The sequence below is a fragment of the Xiphophorus couchianus genome, chromosome 11 (genome assembly GCF_001444195.1).
Source record: "Xiphophorus couchianus chromosome 11, X_couchianus-1.0, whole genome shotgun sequence".
Classification (NCBI taxonomy): Eukaryota; Metazoa; Chordata; class Actinopteri; order Cyprinodontiformes; family Poeciliidae; genus Xiphophorus; species Xiphophorus couchianus.
Genome location: NC_040238.1, coordinates 1,655,917 through 1,682,982, shown reverse-complemented (window position 1 = coordinate 1,682,982; position 27,066 = coordinate 1,655,917). Strand labels below are relative to the sequence as shown.

The 27,066-nt window shown below is 39.7% G+C and overlaps 1 long non-coding RNA gene across 1 annotated transcript; it reads left to right on the top strand.

Moving 5' to 3' along the window:
- Positions 1–16,627: 16,627 nt before the first annotated feature.
- Positions 16,628–26,092, top strand: LOC114153793 (uncharacterized). The gene is made up of 4 exons (XR_003597412.1): positions 16,628–16,857; positions 21,187–21,301; positions 21,413–21,546; positions 23,644–26,092. It is a non-coding gene; the product is annotated as an uncharacterized LOC114153793 (long non-coding RNA).
- Positions 26,093–27,066: the final 974 nt, after the last annotated feature.

Sequence of the window (27,066 nt, the reverse complement as noted above, 5' to 3'; positions counted from 1 at the left end):
ACGTCCAAGCCTCAGCACACACACACACACACACACACACACACACCCAGAACGCACTGCTTGGCCATCAAACATCTGCTGTTACTGTCTCCATGTAGGCTCAGGGCTGCGGTGACTGACTGCTTCGTGCTATCAGTGTCATCGGCACCCTGCGTGAGTGTGAGTTTGGAGTGTGTGCTTGTTCTTTGTGTGGGTATGAGGGGTGAGGGGGGGCTCAGGGTGAACAAATATGTCCTTTTGAGTTGGAGGCTGCAGAGCTAATATTGACCAGCAGGTCAAATTAAGCATAGTAGCAACGGCCACAGAGCACAAAGAGCCAATGACACGCCTTATCACCTGGATGAATTAGCCTCCGTCTGTCAGACTTACCACACACACGGCATGGTGTGAGTGTGTGTGTGTTGGGGTAGGAGGGGGGGGTACGCCACACACAGACACGCTGCAGCTGTGCAGGATGTGCATGAGGACCAGGCTTGGGTTTTATTTTATCGGCTGCTCTTTACCCTTGCTTCATCTTTCTCACCACCACATGCAAATGGCAGCAGGGGATCATTCCTTCATCTGTTGCTTAATGAGCTTTTCTTATTATAAGTTTATTTATTTTTAACCCGCCCATACACAAGCCAAGAAAGAAAAAACACAAAATGATGACAAAAACGCGATGCAAGACTAAAACAGAGATAGAGAGACAATATTTAAGTTCCTGTCAATGGCAAGAACACAAAGTGTAGACGGGACAAAGTGTAGGTAGAAGCACAAGCTTGTTATACCTTCACTTTGTTATAAATAAAGCACCATCAAAATAAAAGTAGCAGAATCTCAAAAACAAAGCCAGATTTGCACTAATTATACCATTTTCAACTACAAATTGTTGCTTTAGAAATATTGTAATAAATGAGCCTTTAGGTGGTATCCATATATGTTAATGGCCAGGACTGTAAAGAATTAGTCCTCTGTTTTTTCTGACACATAACTTCTAAACTGTCTGTAATCCTGACCTGGACTGTAATTATGAACAAACTACATGATAAATGATATTATTTTTTCTCTCTTAACAAGCCAGAGAGGTGTTCTTTTGTGTACTCATGATGTGTAAGGGAGCTCACATTGTGAGAAACAGGTGTCAAAGCAACATGTCTGCTGCAGCATGGTGACGAGAGGAACATTCTGAAAATGGCTGAATATAGTTATAGTTCTTCATTCCCTTTTTTCACAATTTACCGTCCCCTGTCTGCCATTAACTCTGCCACCATGTTCCAAGCGTAATGAAAAAGAGTCAAGATTGAGTAAGATATGTTATTTTTAAGATGTACGCAGTGGACATGGAAACGCCACAATTTGAGTTTTTAAAAACCAAAAACTGTTTACTTGTGTATAACAGGTGCAAACACAATTTAAAAAATTTTAATGTGTGCAAAAAAGAAATTTAAATCAATCAAATTGTGGATGTTGACCAGGTTGGGTTCCATGTCATCAATGGGAGATGTCGCTTGTTGTTCCGGCACAGGCTGTTAGTGAGGGAAATCCTGAGTTGAGCGTAGATGCAGAGCTATGAGCATCAGCTCTTCTCATTTGGGTTGGGACAGAATATTCCAGAGATTTTGCGTTCATCAAAGACCAGAATATAACACACTTTGTCACCAAGACCCATCTATTTCAGTCTGTCTTTCACTCTTTGCGTTGTCCTTGATTCCATTTTCACACAAGGTGCCACGAACTCTGACTCTCCAACCTTTGTGAGGAAACTGTTTTCTGTTTGTGTTTCCTTAATGAGTGAGAGGGAAAAAGTGAATGTTATTCCCTGTCAGAGTTAAGAGTCAGATGGATAATTATGATACAACTAACCATCATTCAGCTCCTGCACCCAGTTGTCATGTGTGATAAGCTAATTGGAAAACAGGGGATAACTGGGAAATTATTAAGTTACACCAAAGCTAAATGATTTCTGCCACGAAGGATTGCCTCTTTTGTCCCAAAGTGTATTACTGTAATTTCCTGATGTCCGCTTTATGCACAGACTGTGTATTTATTTTAATGTGCTGTAGGTATTTTATGGTTGGATGTTTTCAGCCGCCTGACTCAGGACCACATGCTGGATTCCAGTTCTGCTCTCCAGTCTGGTGTCTCCATCCTGTGAGCCTTCTGCCAGGTTTTTGCATAAAGTTATTTGATTGTTTTTGTCTTTGTGCAAGATTAATTCATACAATCTTTACTCCTGCCACATCTTTTGAAGAAACACAGCCTTTTCAAGCTCTGAATTATCTACTGTTATTTAAACAAATTCACACATCACCTAGGTGCACCAGACTTCTACTTGTAAGTTTATCATTACCAAAGGAAATCACACTGCTAACTCAGGTCCTGTCCACCTAAAGCCAGATGTAGTCTTTAACCAATTGTTTGCTGTTTTTCAGCAGCATTTAGTTTAATTTGATTTGTCTGGTGTGTGTGTGAGGGACACAGAGGAGCGGAGGAGCAGAGCTGTGACACGTCCAAGTAATGCAATCAAAACAAAGCACAAAATGTTGTTGATGTGAGCCACAGCAGCTCCAGGAACCAACCTAGAAAACACCCAGAACGCCTCAAATTTATTCAGAAAGACTCTAATAATACACAGACCTGGGAACTCTGTCTGTCTCTGTTTATATTGAAACATGACATTTCTCATTGTGAGAATATGGGCATAAAATTATAGTGTACTCTTATTGCAATTACCACAAGAAAGTGTAAGCCTTTGTTCTGCAATCCTCTCATCTTCCCTCTGCTACTCCACAGCTCAGTGAGCTGCAGTAGAGTCAGACCATCCAGACCATCCAGCCCATCAGAGGATTCCCACCAGGCTGCCGGCCCACCCAGTCGCCCTACAGAATCTTCTTTAAGTTCCCGTTCACCTGCTTGACTTCCATCATGGATCCTTCAACCTCAGTGATGATCCATGGCTGAGTGCCTGACTCTGGACACCGACTGGCCTGAGCCGGACACCTGAACTGTGTCTTTGGATTTTGTTTCTGTACATCTAAGCCTGGAGAGCTCAGGCTCTGGGGACGTCCACTCATACTTGAAGGAGACTCAGTGTGGATTCAAAGCGGACTTCTGTCAGTTTCGTCCACACAAAGGTCAATTTTCACGTCTACCCGTCCTCGGTAAATAACTCAGTCAGAATCGGTGTTCACATCAAACTGTTTTGTATGCAACACTGATAAAGTTGAGATTCACACAGACTCACATCGACATGATTGCCACGCTGTGTGACCGCACTCAGCTGTAGACATATTAACAAGTTTCCACATTTTACACTCTTCACTGACATTGGTTGAATGTTGCAGTTTTCCAGCTGATCGTAGACTTTTGAGTCCCTGGATCAGAGGTGGGGAGTGTGCACAATATTGGCCAAAGCATTTTTATGCAAAGATTATTTCACCAGAAATAATTCAGTACTTATTATGTAGTGTTCAGTTCAGTGTTAGGCAAAGGTAGGTGGGTTATTGTGCAAAATGTAAGAGCAGTTACATCACTCAGTCTTGTACCTTCCACCTTCTCAGAGGATTTCTCTCTAGCTGCAAGCTACCCTGAATGACACTGAAAAGTTCTTTCCTCTGCAGATTTCCACATTCTAATCACACTTTTAGAAAGTCCTCCCTTCACATCAAAATACAGCTTGCCGAAATCTTTAGTATGCACGCCAACAACAAGTCCCTGGAGAAGAATTACTGAGCCTATTATTGTTGCTAATTGAACAGAGCAGTTTCAGCAAGACGTGTCTCGATACAAAGAAACAAATGGGGGGGGGGTGCAGCCGGCAGCTAAATTAAGGTGGAAAAGATGATGGAAATCAAAAGAATTGCACCAAGAACTGAGCATAAAGTGTGTGATATTCACACAATATGCTCAGCTAAAAAACAGCCAATAGAGAAAACACGTTCTCCTCCGGACCTCGATTCTAATTCAGAAGTTTTAGTGAAGCTCCAGATGCTCCTTACAGGTCAGTGTTTATGTTCTAACATCAGGTGGAAAGTGGAGGCGTTGGCGTGAGCCTGGCTTTTCATTTTCTTTTGAATTATTTAATTTCTACACTGGAGAAAAAAACATTTTAAAAATCTAAAACCAAATAAAGGTTTCCAAAAGAGAACAGAGGGAGTCTAGAATAAATTCTGTGAAAGAGATGTACAGAGCCTTGTGCCAGAAGCCCATTAAAATGCTGTCTACATCGTTTTAAACTCTGTGATTGTGAGAGTGAGTGGGAATAAAAATAGCAATAGGTATTTTGTTCCATAAAACACAGTAGGAGTATAACGGGTAAACCTTCTATGGATGCAAATTCTACTAAAAACCCACCTGTTTAGGATTGTATCTGAAACATAATCAATTACAAATTTATTGATGGAACCTGAATTAATGTCGTGTTTTGATTGTTGATTCTATCTTGCATTGTGTTTCTGTGTTTGATATGATGTAAAGCACTTTGAAATGCCTTGCTACTGAAATGTGCTATACAAATAACATTTGATTGATTGATTGATTGATTGATTGATTGATTGATTGAACCAGACCTTCCTGGATTTAAACCAGGAACAGATTCATTTAACAGAACATTTCATTTTAAAACTGTATTGTAAATGGCCTTAACACGGTCAGAGAGAGGACTGACTGACAACAACTGAACAATAACACAAGCAATGTTTTTATTTCGTTGAATATTTTACACATTTCTCAACTGGTGTTATTCAGTATCTATTAAAATCCAAATCACGTTAACCCTATTTTGCTAAATAAAATATTCAGTCTTCATAAATGTGTTTTATTAGTGAAGAATGGTTGATGTGTTCTCGTTGAAAGCTGAAGCCTCGAATATAAATTAGTAAATGTAAATATTTCTGGTATCTCCCAGAGTCCAAGTTTTTGATTCTACTGCTGGGAAAGTTGATGATTTTCTTTTCTTCTACTACAGTGAAAAAGAAAAAACTGTTCTGAATGAAAAGAAATAAAAACAAAGTGTGCAACGTAAGTCAAAAAAATATTCATTACACTTTGCACATTTTACCACAAAGATTATTTAAATTTTACTCAACGGACCAACTAAGAGTGTTTTTTCCACCTGACAGTCTGGTAGTCTCGGTTCGATTGCAGACCAAAATGGCAAAGTTTGTTCTATTTTCACTGTTCCATTGTTTTCCTGTCAAGAACCTCTGAAGAAATGACACAAAAACCTCTGAAGACACTGAAAGCTTCCTCACAAAATATAAACTAAAATAAAGCAGTGTCAGATGTTAGCAGCTGTAGGATTTATCTTTCGTTTTTATTAAGACCACAAACCATTTCTACTGCTAGCGCTAGACTCACATGTTTGTTTTGGTTGTATTTACCCAGAATGCCCTGTGCTGTAGTCCTCTTCCTGCTTTTGAAGTGGTGTCTTGTCCGCTTGCCGTTCACATATGCATTCGAACCGCACCAGAGTTCACTTCAACCAAACCCAGATGGAGGTTTGTAGGCGGACCAGAGTTCACTTTCTTGTTCCACCTCAGGTCAGGTGAGAGGACCTGGTGAATGGACAAGTATTAGTCATGTGACTCATCAAAGATGGCTTCTTTGGAAGAGTATAAGAAGAAAACCACAGAAATATGGAGCCGCAGTAATGAGAACTAGGTGAGACGAGATAAAAGCATTCTGCTGTGTCTCTTATAAAATATGGAACTATCAGTCATGTACATTTCCACAAAGCTGAATCTAATATATAATCCATCCTGACACCTGGAATACTTTGAAACTCCTTCACCAGACTAGAATGTGATCGAAAGAAAGAAATATACCTTTACTAATGTCTAAATCAGTAGTAACCAGCCCAAATGATTAAATGGCTCTTTATGAAATTTGATATTACTTCTACATTCATTTTAGATGTACAAAGCCACCTCTGCACTGAATGGGCCTAGTTTGGTAAAGCTATTACTAAAGGGAACAGCCTGTTTCTGTGCTGTGAACTCTGGGAAGGAAGGGGTGGAAAATACATTTCACTGATATCTTATTTATCCTGCCTCCTCCTCTGCCTCTGACTGTAGGTGTGTGTCAGGGTAACGGAGTGAAAGATAAGTCAAGCAGACATCCTTCTATATAGACTCAGTTGTTGTAAAGTCACACCCTCCTCTCAATCAAGTTCAAAACTGAATGAAATCCTGCTCTATATTCAGTAATATGTCACATTCCATAAGGTGAGATGCTTCGACTGCTAATTGACTGTCTTTTAGTATGTAAATTTCTAACAGCAGGAAAGTTTTCACTTTGAAATTTTCCTTTAAACTGGAAGAGGTAATTACAAAATATAGGGCAGAGACGGATGGAGAGTGTGCCAGGCCGGGCCTCCGAACATGCAGACCCTGTCATCACAGAGCCAGCTGTTAGGCTGCAGTCAGATGACTCAAGTTGATCTGAAAGTCTTTAAAGAGTTGTCGCAGCCGCGCTCCGACTTGTGTGTATCTGAGCGGAATGAGGATTGAAAAGTGATGGAGAGTGACAGCAGACAGATTGCCGGCGCTCACAGCTCACCCTCAGGTGAGACTGGAGAAGACAGATCACCCCCACTGATGTTTAGGCGAAGGAGGCGGAGAGCACAGCTGTGTGTGTGTGTGTGTGTGTGTGTGTGTTGGGGAGTGTGTGAGTATGTGTGCAATGGGAGGAGAGACAGTCACACACACAAGCACACACCCCTACATATATCCTTGTACTTCTACCAAATGAGGACTTTGTATTGACTCCATTCATTTTAGTAACTGCTTTTATACCTAACAAAGATATTTACATATTCCTAACCCTTACTTAACTAAAAGGTAATTCACACTTTACCTCTAAATCTAAGTAGTAGACCAAAGTAGAACTGAGAAAAAAGTGAAAATATCCTGACTTTCCACAAATGGCCTCAGTTTGTGTGTGAACATGATGAAAGTGGTCCCCTACATGTAGCATATACAAGTACATACACACACACATCCAGTTCTCATGATGTAGTATTTGTTAGATAAATGATCCTTACAAAACCAAGGCCACACACACTCACACACACCGCATGTCTTTCCATCTTCACAAGGACTTTGCATTGATTTCCATTGATGTGTTTGGACCCATTAGGAGCAGTGGATTTAAGTGTGAGGTCCAAGTTTTGGAAAAATGGTCCTTGCAAGGTGAGAAACACACAAACACATCATCCAGAACTGTCAGCAACACACTCCATTTACCATCTGCACAAAGAAGGTGTATATATTTGCGTGTGTGGGTGTGTGTGCGTGCGTGTGAGTGTGTGTGTGTCAGGCAAAGCCCTGCAGCTCAGGATCTGCTGTCACTAAGCAGCTGACAGTTCTTAGCGACAGACTGACAGATTTTCACAAACTAATTCGACTCTGAGGAAGATGACACAAGATGCTCATGAAACTTTTCACATCCTGCCAGTGAAAATGTATCTATACATCGCGTGCCGAAGAGTGTCATAATGACGATGATGGCGATGATAAGAAGCTAACATGGAGGTTTTGACACACACTAGGGAGTGTGTGAGACCAGGGCAGATCCTCGAACAACCAGCAAACGTTACATCATCTGCATACATTTAAACTTTTTTTTACTAATGTGGTCCAAGAAGTCAGGAAGAAGTCGTCTGTTTCTCACATACTCTAACTTGTTTATCTTAAACATCAGTCAACCTGAAGAAATATGTAGCAATCCTTCTACTGTCACGGTGAAGCCATATTTTTGCAGATAAGTTTAAGCAATCTTTATAATTATGCAAGATATTTCAGTTGTGCTGAGAAACACCGTAAGTGTGACCGCAGCTGGTCCTGATGCATCAGGAAGTGAGAAGTGCTCGCTTTATTTTTAGTTGCTTCAATTAAAAAAACTAGAAGGAAATGACAGAGTACCTCTTCCGCACCACTAACTTCATTCTTACCTTCTTCCACAAAGTTGCTTTGATTTAGAGCAACTTAACTTTAAGTCAGTTCAATCTCACAGTGTCATGAAGTGCGGGTGGTGAGAGTGGTGAGGCAGATGTAGCGGACCCAGGTCAGATGAATATGAAGATTTTAATAATAAATAAGTCCAACAACGAACAGCAGGCACATGGAAACACTGACGACGAACAGACTAGACATTGACGAGGACCCGACGAGGAACAAGGAACTCAGGTGGAGTTAAATACACGGGAGGGTAATCACAGAAACGAGACACACCTGGGAACAATCAAGGGGAGGACAGGACAACGAAGAAACTTAAGGACACAGAAAACTCTAAATAAACACAGAAAAACACAGATCCTGACACACAGTGACTGTAAACTAAAAGGAAAAACCACAAAAACCTCCAAAAGACGTAATGTTTCCTTTAAAAGCATCAACATAAACATGCTCACAATAAATGGTTTAATTGGAAGTCACACTTGAGAGATTTTTAGTATTAATAAAGTTAGTGCATAAACTCGACTTCCACGCCTCAACCACCCTTCTAATCACCCGGCGCGCTCAGTTATTGTTGCTTCACCATGCAGGACGTTTTACAGGTGAAATTACAAAGCTACTGTATGAGAAAAAATCCAGGACAAAACATGATCAGCATTTATGAATCTAACTTTGTAATATTGTGAACTGAAATGTCAGTGAAATCCTTGCTTGTACATCCTTTGAAACAAATTGTATTTTCGACTGAGCTTGGCTCCAGCTGGTTAAGATACAAAGCAGAAATATCAATAAAGTTATCTAAAAAAGGCCAAGTTTACATTTTAATATGGCGGCCTTGCTCGGCTCGGATGCTGCAAGTCTTCTAATGTGTTGACTTGTACGTTGTTTGTTTTTGCCTCCTGTGGTGGAGCACAGGTGGAAAAAACCTGTGGAAATTTTCGGCCATTATGGTGGAAATTTTCTGCCATGATCCAAGAACACATGTTTTCAGTCTGAAAGCAAGATTTTATGTCGTTTGTTCTTGTCGTGGAAAAAAACTATTTCCAAGCACTGTTCAGGTAAAATCACTCAATCAGGTTTATTCATGAATTGTGCACAACTCAGAGAGCTCACAGGACAATCAATAATGAAGCAAGTCTGAAACAGAAAGCTCTGCCAGGCAGAGACAACACACGAGTTTTGTACAAAGGGATAAGGGATCCAAAGCATGGGAATCAAACTGGTTCCCATGCAGCTTTGAAAAACAACGTCCAACCTTGTGCATGTAACCAAAATAGGTTAACTTGGTGGGAATATACTGGAACTTAGAATAAACATATAGCAATACAACTAGCAGGTGTGACCTTACTTTAATTTTTCCACTACAGCTCTCAAAACTTTTAATACTTGTGCTTACATTTTCAGTTTGAAAGCAGGACTTCATGTCTTTCTTCTCAAAACTTGTAATGCAAATCTCCGCAATCTAAACGCAAACAAGGAATGCAAACAGAAACCCATATTCATCTTTTCAAATGGTTTAGGTTGAATGTTTAACCAAAATTTCTTTTAATTTTTTCATCCTTCTGGCACTGTGGTTGTCTTTTTGAAAGATTTCGCTTTTTATCTTTTCTAATTTAACAAGAGAACATTTTAATTCTTGGGGGATTTTAATATTCATATTGATGATGTCCCATCAAAATCATCTGCTGATTACTGAATTGTAAAGATATCAGCCAGGATTGTAAAGTTTTAACATAAATGGGTCTTCCAAACAGATAATAACCCTGAGGATAAAACAAAGAGGTTACAAAGAGGCTGAAGGGTCAATGTTTTGGTGTGGCCATCATGAAGGCCTGATCTCAGTCTTCGAGAATTTGTGGGCAGATATGAAAGGTGTGTGTGAGAAAATTGTTCTACAAACCTGAGTCAGACCAGTTCTGTCAGGAGGAATGGGCCAAAAGTCCAGCAAAGTGTTGTGAGAAGCTTGTGCTTGGATAGTCAAACATTTGACCCAAGTTGCACAGTTAAATGCAGAGGATATGTTTGTGGACCTCTGGTAAAAACCTGCTGCTTATTTGAGAAATGATGGCTTGCTGGAGGAGTGGACTCTGTTGAAGTTTTAATGATTGGATCTGATTTTACCCGATCACTAACTGTTGGCCCTGATGTATGTAATGCACAATCTCGACTGTGAAGGAAGCTAGGCTATGAAGCACAAAGAGAGAAGTGCCAAGCCAAACAGGATGACTGTTAATGTCATCCTGTTTGGCTTAAATAGCTAAATATCTGGAAGAGTGACCAACACGGACTGAACGGCTTCCTTCACTTCCTCCACTGTCCCTGCTCTGTTTCAGAGTATAATTCTGAAACAGAGCAGAAAATCAGAAACATTGTTCACCACTCCTCCTTCTATTGGCCAGGATGAAACGCATCCTGAGAAATCAAGCTCAATGGGTGAAATCCCAGGCAGAAAACGGAAGGAAAATGAGAATTGAGCAGAATTTCATCGGAAGGCAGGTAAACCTCTACATTTGAAGAAAAACCAGAAAACTTCCCTCACTTCTTACTCTGACATTTCTGGCCTCTGAATGCAGACTATTCTGCACATTATGTTGATGCTCCAATCTTCCAATCACCTCCCAGAAGCATCTGAGTAGAAACTGTTTTAACACTTCTTGTCTACTTTCCTTGAAAGCATATTGGATTGTGAGCACTGTGAGAATGCAGGTGGCCAGCAGCTCACTCGTGCCTGAACACACCCAGACAGATGGAGCTGCTGCTGCTGCTGCTCTGCTCACATGTTGCTTATTTGGTGATCCTTTATGGAGCTTAGTGAAGGTTTAATCAAAAAGCATCTCCTGGTTACTGTAGTTTTATATTCTCCCTGCCTCTGTCCTCTCTCTGATTAATTCACATCACAGCTCTCTGGGTGTTTCTTCCTCCATCAGAGTTTAGTAAATCATCGATAGTTAATTAGTCCCTAGTTCACATCATATCCCTTCTGATTTTAAGCACTGCTCTTCTTTCCAACTCATCTACCAGGGGAGGTAATCATCAGTGACCCTGCACTTACTCTTTTGATTGTGCAACTGAAGGCAAATAAAAAAAATCATTTCCTGCTTTTGTTTCTCCTGATTAGATTGTGTCAACATGGGGGTAGAGGGTGGTGGGAGATTTGATCAAAGACAAACCGTTTTCACAATACATGTCCAATGAAAGGCAAATGAACTCCTGCTGATGATCCCATTCCGTCCATGTGGAATCCCACGGCACATTTACCACAGCAGCAGACCCACAGACTCATACTTAATTGGATGAGGGGTTCCTTTAAACACCCTCTAACCATCACTGCCTGTGTGGAGCAATGTGTCGAGCAGATGGATTGAATATTGGCACATCTCTGTAAAATTAGGAACTTTGCCAGTTTTGTGATCGGGAGCAGGCAGGTGTGTGTTAGCGCCATGCCAAGACAGCAAGACAGCACCAAACACCAGAGAGAAACAACTGTCCCGCTCCATCAATTTGGGAGGAGTGAAAGAGTGATGCCTGCATTTGATCCATGTCGTTCCACAGTGAGAAAAAATATTCACAAGTAAAAAGAAGAATAAAATGAAACAGCTGCTAATCTTCCAAGTATAGAACATCTGGACAAAAATCAGACTGTGTGATGTCCAGAGATACAGCAAAAAAAACAAAACAAAACAGCAAAAATCACAAGACTCCATCTTACACTCTTAAGGACGTTAAAAAAAACCAATAGAACAAGACTTTACAGGTTGGGGATAATTATTTGAGCTTTCAGGAGAAAGGTTCCAATCTTTTAGGCAACATGGCTGCCCAAAAGGTTTACAATGCTGCATCTGAACAAACCATAAAATAACATCATTTAGAAAAACTGGACCAATCTAGCAACCCTGAACTGGAATATCTAGTTTATATACTTTGGAGCAACATTTTAGATTCTTTTTCTTCTTTTGCTCTTTCCTTTGGTTTGTTATGTTTGTATTTATTTTAATTCATGTAAAGCGCTTTGAGTTTCTCTGTTGCTTACAATGTGCTATATCAATAAAATTACCTTACATCACAGCATTCTGCTGATTCTGATTGGTTAACAGGGCTGCCACCCTTACCTTGGTGTTTGCAGTGTCATTTTATTGACTCTAACAAGTCCAGGGAGGTTTCACCTACTGATTTTGAATCCTCTGCAGTAGAGCTGTATTTGTTAAGGCACAATGGGTAAATTAGGGTTCAATTTTTAAAGTGAAGACACATTGTAAGAAGAAAAAAGTGTCTCTAATTTATGGTAAAATACCGACAGCTATGGATGCCACAAAATTGCCACAGATTTCTCGAATCACAGACTTTTGTTGCAGTGTAGAAAAACAACTGTCCTGTTGACTCACTTTTGAGTAAAGGCCACCAGAACTAAAAGAACATACTTATTGTTTGTATGTGTGAAAATAGAAATAGAACAGATTATAGCAAACTGACTATTTTTGAATCCTTGCCTGGATCGTCCACTATAAAACTATTAGACAATTTTTAAAATCAGTTTATCAGAGCCAGCCTTAGTAGAGATATATACTGTACTGTTAATTGTTTTAAGCTTCATTTGCTTTATTCTCTGAATTATTCATCCAGAAGAAACATGACTTTTTCTTTCTTGAAGACAGACAAGTTTCATACTGTATGTGAATGAATGTTTTCAAATTTCAATGAACCGGAAGCAATGCTGGGAAGGAGATCAGGTCAAAGTTAGTCTGCAGTGATGCAAGAGACTGAGAAGGAATGTTACTACTACAGAAGTTGATTCTGCAAGCTATTGAATCATGGAAGTTTTTCTAATTAATGGTTTTCCACTTGTTTTGTTTTGTAGAAAAACATGCTGCACATTAGAGTGCAGCATGTTTTTCTACACTTGAGGTTAGGTTTTAGTAATGGTAGTGCCTGGTAAAGACTAGATCAGTTTTAATTTATCCTGATGCATAAAAACTGTCAAATTTGAAGCGGGGTGGGGGGTGTACCTTCTCTTCCCATGACTGGATGTTGTTACCACGGCATCTCTGCGCATCAAACTGTTAGAAATGTACTCTAAAGTGAGGAAAGAACAAGTTCTGAAAGAATTTTCAGAAGTTAAAAGTCAACACTGTCAAATCCATTTAAAAGGCCTGCAGAGCAGATGTAGGTGCTGCTTTGTGAGCAACCAAGGCCATGAAAAAAGAGCCCAATCAAAACACCAAACACACATTCACAAACATGTCACATTCACTCATCAACTAACCAGCACTCACTCACCTCTTGAGGGAAATTACAGGGCCAGCACACAATGGGCCCATATGTTTGTGCTCAGTCACAGCAATAAAAAAGTGTTGATGTGAACCTGTGGCAGAGTAACTTAGCAACGACCTGGAAAAAGCAGGAATTAAAAGCCGCACACACAGAGACACGTAAATTTAAGCCCTGTATTAACTCCGCTGGGATCCTGGGGTGGTCAATAAAATGCCCTGAGACCTTGATGCAGATCTGATTGTCCTGAGAGTGGCCTGGTTACTTATCCGCTGCATGGAGATAGGATACAGTAATTCAGTTAGATCCCAGATAGTTCAGATAAAAATCCTCTGCTGGGAACAAAACAAGCAGCCAGCTGTGGCAGGAGGAAACACCCAGTTCTCAGCTCAATGTTTCCCTCCTTCTTCCTCCTTCACTTCTTCTTCTCGTCTATCTTTCCATCTAAGTCATCGCTGTCCACTGAAAGACTGTCTTACACTTTATAGATGAACTCTGACTTATCCTCACTGGCATCTCTTCTCTAGTTTTACGACAGAACGTATCTCACTGTGAAGACATTATCTAAATAAATCTAGAATAGTCAGGCATTCAGTTGTTTTCTCATTTCCGCGGCTGCTGCCACACAGAGCTCTACAAACCCCAGCAGCTGCAGGTGGCCACGTCTGATGAGGGCACAGGCCACAAAAAGGAGCTCACAAATCCTTTCAGAAAAACACTGCAATGTTCACACACACACATGCACACCCCATCCTTACTTAAGCTCAAAACACACCTTAGGCCTAAACCCCAACACAGCACCTCTTCTTATGGGACCCAGGTTTTGAGCCCCATAAGGAGCACTTGGTCCTCACGGCGTAGTATTTGTTGTAAAAATGGTCTTTACACTGTAGTAAAAACCAGTGTTGTATAAAGTACTGAAATCTCAGAGTCAAGTAAAAGTACAAGTACCTCTCCAAAATATGACTTTGGTAAAAGTCCAAGTCACTGACTGAAATGTTACTTGAGTTAAAGTCTTAAAGTATCTGAAACTTCTTGTACTTAAGTATGGAAATTACTGTAAAAATGGATGTACTCAAGTAATGTAATAAAAAGTACAAGTAAAAAGTAAAACAAAGCAAATGCAGTTTGAATGACATTTTTTATATTTTGGTAAACTTGTCAAATACACTTAAAATAATGTACACAACCAAGTGCAGGCAAAATTAAACCTGCTAATAGATATACCTGCAGGCATCATTTAGTTAAGAAAATTAGGTGCTTTACCTATAGCACAAGGTTAACTTAACCTGCTTTACAACTGAACCAGCTTCTTAGTAAACCCTCCAGGACAGAAAATACAAAGTTTTTGTAAGCCTTAAGTTTTCCCTTCAAGTAAGGTCAGTGCTGAAAATGAGAAAAATAAATAGTACAGAAAATGCAGCCAACATGAAGAAAAAGATCTGTTACAATTACTCTACTTCACAAATCAGTGAATCAGTCAATGCTACAGTCAGTAGGTGGTGCACACAACTGGTCATTATGCAAAAGAAAAAAAGAATTGGGAGGGAAATGCAGCTTATTGGCATTTGAAGAGGGAGACCTTTGTTGTAAACCTGGTTTTGAACTTGCATGCCTTTCCTATATTCGTTAAATTTAGTCTAAATTGCAATCGCTATGGCTTCTGTCCCCCCTTGAACAGAGGAGTCTAGGTAGCCTGCTACAGTCAACATTAGGCCTCAGCTAAATACACCACGTGTGGAACTGAAACAATGCCAAACAAAGTTCATTTATACAGGTAACGTTATGCTCAAGATTTCACAATAGTGCCTAGTGACCAAGCTATAGTTACTGAAACAGGAGGATTATAACCATTTCATAAGACGTTACCTCGATGTGTTTCTTCAAGTGGGACGGGGAGTTTTTGTAAGACAGAATTTCCACATCTTCGGGCAGGAATAACATACACTGCATGCAGTACGACGAATCTTTAACACCCACGAAAGAGTATATTGTGTTTAAATAAGGCCATGGGCTCTCATCACCAGCTGGTGGTTCCCCTGGAGCCGTGTCCGACGTAGTTGCAGTCGTTGTGGTCTCCGTCTCCTCCTCCATGTGGCTGCTGCTGATTGCGAGACTTGCTTTGTGTTTAATAGGAGAAGCGAAACAGGTGTATCCTATTGGTGGTGATGAACAAGCCCAGGCAAGTAGGCTACGGACTTTGATCGGTAGCCTACTTGCTACTTGCTAATCAGTAGGTGGGGTCAAAACACTTGCGTTTCTCTCTCTCGCTTTTTTGTAACGAGTAACTAAACCACACATTGAAAATGTATCGGAGTAAAAGTACGCAATTAAGTTCGGAAATATAGTGAAGTAAAAGTGAAAGTCATCAAAAATGTTCATACTCGAGGAAAGTATGAAGTACTCCAAAATATACTTAAGTAAAGTAGTGAAGTGTTTTTACTTCGTTACTATACAACACTGGTAAAAACAAGGCCACACACAGACACACACACACACACACACACACACACACACACACACACACACACATGCCATTCTATCTCCATGCATCAGATAAGGACTTTGCATTGAGATCCATTCATTTCCAAAGTCTGACCCTGACCCTTACCCTAAACCTAACTATTACTAGTACATGTCTAACCACTGCTAGTCTATTCCTAACCCTAACCTTAACCAAACAGAAGGGCTTGACTTTCCACAAATGACCTCAGTTTGTGGATGAAATGGTCCTTTACATGCAGTAATACAAGTGCACATACACACAGAGCAAGAAAGTTATTTTCTGAATAGATTTTACTCATTGCATTTTCAAGGACTGAAGAGGCAAAAGAGGAGTCAATCAGTGAAAAAGACGAAATGCTTAAGTCTGTGTTTTGTACTCAAAAACTGAGTTTTAAGAGAAACTTCCAGCGTAAAGGAGACGATTGTGTTCAAAATCACAGCTGTGCTTAAAAAGGAATACAACTGAAAATCCTGGTTGTTTTCATTTCTATATGCATTGGAAACTCTGCACAATTTCTTCCAAGTCAAGACATACAGAAAATATATCAGTTTATTCTATTGCTAAGCGGTTGTGACAAAATTTGATCAATATGACAAGTCTGACACTGTGACGTCACATTGTTTTCCTTATAATTCAAATTCAAAAATACTTTATTGATCCCAAAGGAAAATTAAATGTTGCTATTAATTCAGGTTCTTCAAAGTGTTCTTGTAGACTGGGATGATTGTTGGCAGTAAAGATCTCTTGTAGTGGCCCACATTACAGCGAATCTGAGTTGTTTACAAGCAGCATGAATCGCCTTGAAACAGTTGCTGGGCAACATTCAACCATGGCAACCATTTCCTAGATTTTTTGGGCTTAGTTCTGTTCCCTCTGCCTTTCTCAGTTTTTATGCTCAGTAGTCCCACCCAGATGATCCACGTCCCTCAGACTCACCGGGTTTTTGGAAAATCATTCCCTCTGCTTTTGGATGGTGGGGAGCTGGGAAGATTTCTATTAATGTTTTTACATTTGGAAAGTAACTATTGCAACAAAGAATTTTTTTTCAGAGGATTTGGACAACAGACTGAACTGGAGATGCAACAGTGAAGCCGTCTGTTAGAAGGGACAGAGCAGACTGTACATCTTCAGGAAGCTAAAATACTGAAGGTTTGCAGCAAGAATTTTCATAACTCCTCAAGCAGCACAACTTTTCGAAGCTAATTATGGAAAACTAATCAACGAGATCAAGAAAGACTTCATGAGATGGGACATTCTACCTCTCTTACTTGTAGGAAAGATTGAAGCCATCAGAATGAACATCCTTCTGAGACTCCTCTTCCTCTTTCAAACTGTACCTATAAAAATACCCATGTCCATATTTAATATGTTAAATAAATAGCTCTCAAAATTTATTTGGCAAAACAAACGCCCAAGATTTAGATTGAAAACTCTTTTGTCTTCCAAAGAGCTTGGGGAACTAACTATACCAAATCTTAAAAAATACTACGGTGCTGCACGAACTAGATCAATAGTCACATGGATACGCCAAGAAGAAGATACAATTTGGTATAGGATGGAACATGGTGGTTGCCCAGACATATTCCTTGATACTGTTCCATTTGTTAACCAAAACACATGGCCAAAGAATAAAATTAATAATGAATGGGTTACGTTTACCCTGTTGACATGGTCAAAGATCAAAAAAATACAAAATCTGCCCAACTTTTTATGTAGAGCTCCGTTAGAGTGAGAAATTAAGTGGATTTTTGACCCCCAAAATAATTTTTAACTCGCCCTCACACCTACAAATATCGCTCTATTGACATGAAAGTCGGTCATAACATCGCACTGAATGCCTGCTCTGTAAGAGCGGAAATGCTCCCTATGGAGTTGTTTTTCGCTAAGGAAATCTGGCACCATAGAAGGTCGATTTGACCTAGCTCTCGGCTTCCCTTTGTGTGCGAAGCCGAAGTAAGACGGAAAGAATGTCTGAAGAATAAACTGTTTGGATAGATAAGAATAATAATTGGCTTGTTTTACACCTTTGAAATGGAGCAGATGTTGGAGATCAATAGGTCTTAACATTCCCAAAGAAACTCCAATACACACTCATTTGAAAGCTGATAGAGTTCGTGCTTAAGGACACACGTCAAACACGGGCAGTAATGCTATTGGTCAAAACTTACCAACTTACACCAATGAAAATGAGATTCTATAAAACAGACTGACTCTAAGAATACAATGAAATTTTGGGGAGAATTTTGAGAATTGACTTTGTATTGTAAGTTGATCTGTGGAACAGTGTAATAAATCTCCACCCGCCGTGGCCTGCAGTTGAAGAACTCGTCTCTGAGTATTATTTCTCATCTATGATTATAATTGAGACCTTTCCTTATCCAATAGCTCCCGTAAAATGCTTTCAAATTCTCTCTAGGACTTACAGTTTTCTGTCAATGTGCTTCAGAGTGAAATCATGTGACAGGGTTTCACATTCATTTTCATACTTTCCTGAAAAATTTCAGAGCTCAGCGCATACCATCTTTCTCTCATCGCTGCTATTGCTGTGAGTGAACTACAGATATGAATATGATTATAGTTAAGCCTTCAAACATAATAGGTTTAATTAACTGTAATGTTCTTTCTGAGATCTGGAGAGTATTATATTTGTAAATGGATAATTTGCTTATATGTATTCCTTGTAGAAAAGTGCAATACACTTTTGAACATTTTAGAATCAAACTAACAGATTTCCTTTTTTACTATGGAACATCCTTTGCTATAAAAGGTGAATGGTAAATGGACTGAACTTATATAGCGCTTTTCCAGTCATTTTTTGACCACTCAAAGCGCTTTACACTAGAGTCACATTCACCCAGTCGCACTCACAAACACGCACACATTTATACACCGATACGCAGATCGGTAGGCAATTTGGGGTTAAGTGCCTTGCCCAGAGGCACATCGACATGTGGCAGGAGGAAGCTGGAATCGAACCTACAACCTTCCGATCGCAAGATGACTACTCTACCAAAGAGCCACAGTCGCCCCCAAGAATAATATAGAAATCAGTAATACGTGAAAAACAAACTTCGGTTCTGTTTTGTTTGTTTTATTTTCTTCTCCGCTCTCTGCTTCACGCTGGGCAACATGAGTTACGCTGAGGTGGAGGTGGGGACAGTTAGTGAAGTCTAGACCTGTCCTGTCCACGTTTATTCACGGTCTGTGAAGGACCCATCCTACATAGACGTATGGAGTGAAAATAGTGTCAAGACGTGTCCTTCGAAGCAGTGGTCCCCAACCCCCGGGCCGCGGACCGGTACTGGGCCGCGCAAGAAATAACTCAATACTTCCCTTTTATGTATTGAGTTTGGAGGATCTTTTATTTTGAAAATCCTTTAACCGGATTCTGCCGGTTACGTCTTGAGCGTCAACATTGAGCCCACAAACAGCAGAATAATTTAGAAACAGCAGCAACAGCATCGGTGTCGGTGCATTTTGTACCAGTAGCATTTTGGCTAATTTTAGCTTATGTACTAATTTTAACATACTGAATGGTGCAAGTCCATGTTAGTCAACATTCCTGTGATTCTCCACATGCTATTTTGTAATTTTTAGCTAAGCTTAGCATTGATGCTAATTTTTAGCATCAGAATGCTGGGTTCCAACCGAAGGGCACACTTTGGCAGGCCCCGTTTAAATTTCTTCAGGAATTTTCTAGTTCCAGGACTACAGTTGACCTCCAGGTCGCAAAATTATCATACTGGAAATATTCATATTTCTTCCCAATCAGATCTTAAAGCTTATCATACATATTGTAAAACTTTTTACTTTCTCCCCCGGAAGAAAAAAAAATTAGCAACTGTAAGTGCTAATGATAAGAAAACTTAAGTGTGAAAAGTGACAAATCGTGCGAGCATGCATTTATGAATGTGTGAAAGTGTCTGTGTCTGTATTAACTCCACTTAACATGCATGTAAGAGCTAAAAATCTATTTTAAAAATCAAGTCAGATTCTTTCACAAAAGAGTAAGAATTTTCTGAGTCCCTTCAATCCATACACTGAAGGAACAGAAGTTGTCATCCATTTTCTTCATAAAAGCAGATTTGAAATAAATAGTAAGACCTTCAACACCTTTTTTATATTTGAATTAATTTGTAGAAGTTGTATTTAGTGCAGGTCATTCTATATGTTCAGAAATATCCTTAAAACTCTACTGAATAAACCTGGCATGAGTTATTCTCAGATTTATGTTGCACCAAAATGAACCAAAAAGAGGTCATGACGTCCTTTCCCTCTTTTCTTTCTAAACCTGTTGTTTATGCATTTGCTGTATTTTTATTTATTTATTTATTTATTTATTTATTTATTCATTCTCTCCTTGCCCTGACTCAGTCTGTTTGGAGGTTTCTTTCTGTTTCTAGGAGTTGATATTCTCCACTGTCACCCCATGCTTGCTTAGTTATTAGTTGTATGGGGCAGTCATGTTTTCACACTGGATCATGCAGATGTAGATTTTTTTTTCTCCTTTGTGCATAAACATGGGAGAAAATTGCATATTGTGTTTACTTGTGTTGACTCTGAAACACTGAAGTGTGATGAACATGTAAAGAAAAAAGGACTCAGGAAAGGGCAGACACTTTTTTACACGGCTGTATGGTCTAGAGCAGTGGTTCTCAAATGGGGGTACGTGTACCCCTGGGGGTACATGGAGGTACTGCAGGGGGTACGTGAAGCTTTTCAAAATATCTTTAAAAAATCAGTAGGCTCCTCATAATAAGTCTTGGGAAAAATTATTGGGTAAAAAGTTCGATAAAATATAAATGTGTGTTCATGCACTGAATTTTATATTCAGTATTTAGTTTCAATATCCTTTAAAATAAAACGGTTTGACTGGTTTTATACCTTCCTGGTGGTCACCGTCTTCTGTTTTTCTTTTTTGTTTAACCATGCAATGTTTGCAATATGGATGTATTTGTCAGGTTCACTGATATAAGTTGTTTGGCTTTAATAAATCAGACAGTGATTTTACAGCACTGTACCTCTTTTTAATTCCAAAAATGTTTTGCCCGTGTCAGGGGGTACTTGACTAAAAATATATTTTTAAGGGGGTACATCACTGAAAAAAGTTTGAGAACCACTGGTCTAGAGTAAATGTGTCTTTTTGATGACCAAAACAATGAAGAAAAAATAGGATACAAGGGCTGCACAGTGGGATGGTTTTTAACAGTGTTGCCCTGCAGAAAGAAAATCCTGAGTTTCAGTGAGATGACTGCAGCAGACAGGGAGCAGCTGCATATGAGTTACTGTCCTAACCTGAAGGTGGAGTGTGGTTTTGTGTTTGAGTGTTTTGAGTTTGTTGCTTTTTTTAAAAGTCTATTGGCAGCCCAGAAGAAGTTTAATCAAGTTTTATATTTCAACACTTTCACAACCATTCAAATGTATGACATTAATGTTGTTTTTTTTATATTGTCATATAACCTGCTTCTTGTTTTGCAGGACCCACACAATTAAAAAACTGTGAATCATCTGCTGCAGTTGTTGGAGGTCCTCAGTTGTTAGTGACAATAGTAATGGAGAGCCTGCAACACACAGCCGCAGGAGCAGCATTCAGGTAAGCTGGACTGGCAGGTTGCAGGAAGCTGCAGAGGCTCCAGCCATCAGGCCACCTGAGGATTAGAAACACATCACACTTTGATGAGACTGAGCATCTTCACCTTTTCAGGAAGGATCTTTGAAGATAACGAGCTACTACTCCTGCTCATTATCTTCAAAGGACAAGCAGATCTAAAGATCCAGACTGTGTTTTACTAAATGAACGCGCCGGTGGGGAGTTCTTCAGATGAACGATCAGTCCAGGTCAGTTCTGTCGGCTGGAAAAAACATTTCTGTTTTAAACTTGACAATGCAAGAAGAAACCTGATGCTGTTATTCTTCCTGTCGATAAAAATGCAATTCAATTGTTTAAGAACATTAAAAAGATATAATAAATTAAGTTCATGTTCTTTTGGAGAACAAAACGTTTTAATGAAGTTTGGTGAATATGATAAACTTCTTTTATGCTGACTAGGAAAATAAAAATGAAATATTTTCTATTTTAATGATTTTATCAGGGAAAACAAAGTAATTCACACATTAGCAGCAGTCTCAGATCTCTGCCAGATTTCTCTTGGAGTAAATCACCTCACTGAGACTCTAATCCTGCGCTGTAGCACAGGCCCCGGGTTATGAAACATTTTTATTAGATGCTTCATTAGAACACATGTCATAAGGAGAATACGCCACATTAAACCAAGTATAACACCACTTTCTGAACTAGTCCATCAAAATGTAATCAAGCTGTGTGAAATTTAATAGAAAAAAAATTTAGGCATAGCCAAACAAAATAACTAAAAGTTTGGTTACAAGAGAATTATACAAGTAGGTATTATTTAAAGGGGCAGTATTGTGTTTTCCAGGTACATGATGCCATTTTATAGTACAATCAATTAACTTTGTTAACTTCAGTTGTTATAAAAATGCTACACTGCAAAAAATGTCTCTAATTTACAGTAAATACCGTCAGTTGTGGTTACCAGAATTTTACCATATAAGTAATGAAACATCAGTGTTCATAAGATTTTACCATACTGTCAGGTCTAAATACCTATTAAACAAACACAGGAAAGACAAGAGAGTTAGATTCTTTGTTTCTCGCGAGGAGAGCAGACAGAGATGTGCTTTCAGTTACAAATCTCCAAACTGCTCTGAAACACATCTGTCTGCTCCTCTCTTTTATTGCTTTTAGGAACCCTCTCACACTGAGCATTGCAACCCTAAGGGGTGGGGTCAACAATTCATCACATGTTTGCAGCGCTAATAACATTCACTATCTAGACACATGTTATCTACACTCTAGATCCCTTTTGCTCCAGGCACGGCATCGAATCGGACACGTTGTATAGCTTCAAAGCAACGGCTTTGTAAAACTCTGCTGGGAGCAACTAGCACCTCTGTCTTGTAGGAAGTCCTGCAGGGCAACAGCTGCTGAGAGTAGCTGTCACCTCTATTTCCCAGAGAAGCCTTAGGAAGGAATCAAAGTTATTTAACACACAGAAACTTTACTTATACCAAGAGTAAAAGAGAATAAGCATATAAGTAAACATTATCTAAATGTAACTACAAGGCTACATGATACAATGAATATTTGATAATACTAATAATACAATTTACCCAACACATACAAATACGGTAAAAACCATATTTATACGTAGCTAGGTCCACCCAGGCATTTTGCACAGCCAAATGGTTGCCATGGTGATTAAAGGATTTCTCAAACATGCATGAAAGAATTAAAGCAACACTCCAGCTATGTTTTGATGAGGGTATAATGTTATAACATGAAACATGTAAATCTCATAGAAGTCCATTTTAAATAATACTGCCACTTTAAAAACATACAGTATTTATCAGTGTGGAGTGTGGCGCTCTGTGCTGGTCAGGCTCCATCCTTTAGGATCAGTTCTGCTGCTGATGCTCCAGCTCCACACCAACAGGAATCTACTGTATATGCTGTGCACTGATATTGTACACATCCCCCCAGAAGCAACTTCTTTTTCAGAATCAATTGGTTTGGACAGCTGTATCAGAGACACGTCTGTCTTCCTTTAGCCTTTTTTGAAGAGCATTTCTTAATTGCTTTCACGCTCCTTTATCTGGTACTGTATGAACTGGAATGCTTTGGAGCAGAGGTTGCTGAAGGCAAGAACAGTAGTGAAGAACTCACTCTCATTGTTCTCATCAAACCGACTTCTTTGTTTAACCAAGTCTCTAACTTTGGACAACTTTGAGGTGTTTTTCAACTTCTCTCATGTAGTAAAAATGGCAAATCAGCTATTCACATGTCAGCATCTAAGTGCATTGTTATCAGTCTGGTTCAACTGCAGACCAAAATTGCCACTTTTGTTCCATTTTCAGCCGCTGCAGTCCTCTTTCACTCTGCACTGAGTCCAACAAACCAAACCCTTTGATCAACCTGTTCTCCTCTTCACCTGTGGTGGCACTGCACCAGGAACCACTGAAGGAAGCAACACAAAAGCCTCTGAAGAAGACACAACTTCCTTCGTCATGAAATGTTACAAAAATTGAGTGGTGTAAATCTTTAGCAGTTGCAGGATTTCTCTGTTTATGTTTTCAAAAGACCACGAGCCATTTCTAAAGCGAGACCTAGACACAAATGTCTGTTTTGTCTGCATTTACCCAGAATGCCCTGTATTGTAGGGACGGTCTAAGGTCTGCTTGGCATTCACATGTGCATTCGAATGACACCAGAGTTCACTTGAAGTGAACCCAGAGTGAGGTTTTTAGGCTGTTTTCTACATCAGAGTTTCTTTACACATTCACACCTCCACAGATGAACCAGGAAACAAACTGGAGTTTGATGAAAGCGGGCTAAACATGGCTGGTGTGAGTGCACCATTAGGCACCTACATGTGCTAACAACTAGCAGGAAAAAAGTTTTGTCTTGGCAGGAATCTGACCCCAGCTGTTCATTCAGCACACCTCACAGCCGCAGCAGGCACTGGCCGATTTAAAAATGTGTGTTTGCTCCTTCATTGCTGGTGTAGATCTGCCATTTACCATCGCTCCTCCACTCATAGGTTTATGCAAGACCTTAACGCCCTCACACATCTGTTTTGAGGCTGCATGCTAGCTATGTAATCACACATGGTATCTCACCAGAGTTAAAGAAAAGCTTATCCAAAAAGCTAAATCGGGACATGTTTTCACTCAACATCAATAATAGTAAGAATGACAGTTCATGAAGAGGATACAGGCTGCATCGCCTCAGCATTGATGCTGGACGTAAAAGCTGACCTGCTGTCATATGTAAAAACTGACACTGTTTGGGAAACAGATGTTACAGAAACCCAAAGACGCTTCATGACAACAGTGACGACCATTAAGACTGTCATTAGTGTTCATGTCATGTTCATGTCGCCCTTCAAATAAAGTGCTACCATCGTTTGGTCATTTTTTGTCACTGGTCAATGGAAAGCTAATTTCTTCTGGCAACTTTACAGCTTTAGTAACTTTTATTGTGAACACAGTAAGAGCAATAGGCAGGCAGTGAATTGACTTGTTATTCATAGGGATGGATTACTGAGCAAGCCTACCAGGCTCAGGGACCTAAGAGCTCCAGGGGCCCTAAAGCCTGGGGCTCTGCCCAAAGTACTATGTACTGTAACATAAACTCATATTGGGTTTGTCTGTTGTCCATTTGTATCCACAAAGTTCACCAGAATCCATCAGTTAAGGTCTGTTTTCCCAAAACGTTCTCCCAGAGAAAACTTGTAGATCTCCCCCTTGACAATAATGTCTGGATGACGAAGGTTACACACAAAGAATGTTTTATACATCTGCACCCAGAAGCCCACAAGACCATAAACCGCCCATGGATTAAAAGGCTTATTTTTATATAATATGCGTTAAAAGTGTATCACATATAGCATCCCCTGCCCGCCTACAGGGCAGAGAAAAAAGTTCAGACTCAGGATATTTTTCCACTATCATCCCTGTTTTCATGCTTCAGGCATTCATTGGGGTCGTATAATTTTCTGAGGTCTGTTCTGACAGCAGCTCTTTATTTATTTCCTGAATGTATCCTTAAACTATCCATCGTTGTGTCTCCATCTCAGAAGATTAAACAATGAGAAAATGTTTTTTACAGCTGGTCACCTAAACAACTCGGGTGATGAGAATAAGTCTGACTATGAGCGACAGGACCCTGTCTGATCAGCCTTTGTTTTGTTTTTGTCCAAATGATGATTTGTTTTCTCTGAAAATATTCTGTGTTTCCTTAACCTCCTCATAGCTAGACTGCATGTTTTACCAAAGTGCCCCTCCTGTTGACCGTCCTGCTTTATGGCATTCTCTGTTCATTTGCTGACCTGGAAATGTGTGAAAACAGATGCAGATGAGATCTTTAGACCCAACATCCCGTATTCTAGAGATTGGGAAGATGGCATTTCCAACATTCATGGGGCAAAAAAAAAAGCTCGCTAATATTTTAGAGACTTTTGGTCTAACACAACATGTCAAACAAGCAACACACACTAAAGGACACACATTGGACCTGGTTATCAGGGTGTGAATATTTCCAATGTCTCTGTAACTGATGTCACCCTGTCGGATCACTTCCCTGTTATTTTTGAAAGTTCTTTATCTTTTAACCCACTTGGACAAACAGCAACCATCACAAAACGTTCTCTCACTGAAAACACAGCAGAAACTTTTAATCAAATCTACTCTTCTTCCTCACCCTTAAGCTGTAATGATGCAGATAAGTTGGTAAATGATTTTCAGGCTAAAGTCTCAGATATCATTGATTCCATCGCCCCAATTAAAATGAGGGTTGTGTCTGGTAGGAAGAAATCTCCATGGAGAAATGCACAAACAGTTAGATCTGCAAGACAACTCTGCCGTAGGGCAGAACGAAAATGGCGTAAAACTCAACTCCACGTTCATTGTGACATCTATAAAGAAATACTACGTAACTATCATTTAACACTAAAACATGCAAGAGAGGCTTTCTTTGCAGATGTCATAAACAAAAACATTAACAATGCTCAAGCTCTATTTGCAACAGTTGACAGAATCACAAACCCTCCTGTGACGTTACCGCCTGAATTCCAATGTAATGCTGCCTGCAACCAGTTTTCCAGCTTCTTTTCAGAGAAAATTCAAAAAATCAGAGCATTAATCTGTACATCCACTATAAAGTCAGTACCAATGCTGTGCCCAAACAAAACAAATACAGGAAAAATGACCCAATTTCAACTACTTAATTATAAAACCCTACAGGAAATTATAAGTCAATAAGCTCCAGTTCCTGCTGTCTGGATGTTTTACCCTCACATTTCTTTAAGAAAGTCCTGCCTGTTATTGCTGCTGATCTGATCCAAATAGTAACTCATGGCTCTCATCAGGCGTTTTCCCCCAGGCTCTGAAAACAGCAGTAATCAAACCACTTATAAAAAAGAACAATCTGGACAAATCACTAATGCAGAATTACAGGCTGATCTCCAACCTCCCATTCATCAGCAAAGTTATTGAAAAAGCTGTGTGTAAACAATTAACTAGCTTCCTAACTATAACCAACCTCTTTGACTCCTTCCAGTCTGGTTTTCGTGCTCACCACAGCACAGAGACCGCCCTCGTAAAAGTGTTCAATGACATCCATATAAATACGGACTGTGGCAGAACCACAGTGCTGGTTCTGTTGGACCTCAGTGCAGCTTTTGACACTGTTGACCATGACATATTACTGAATCGACTGGAGAGTTGGGTTGGACTCTCCGGTCCAGTGCTTAACTGGTTTAAATCCTACATAAAGAACAG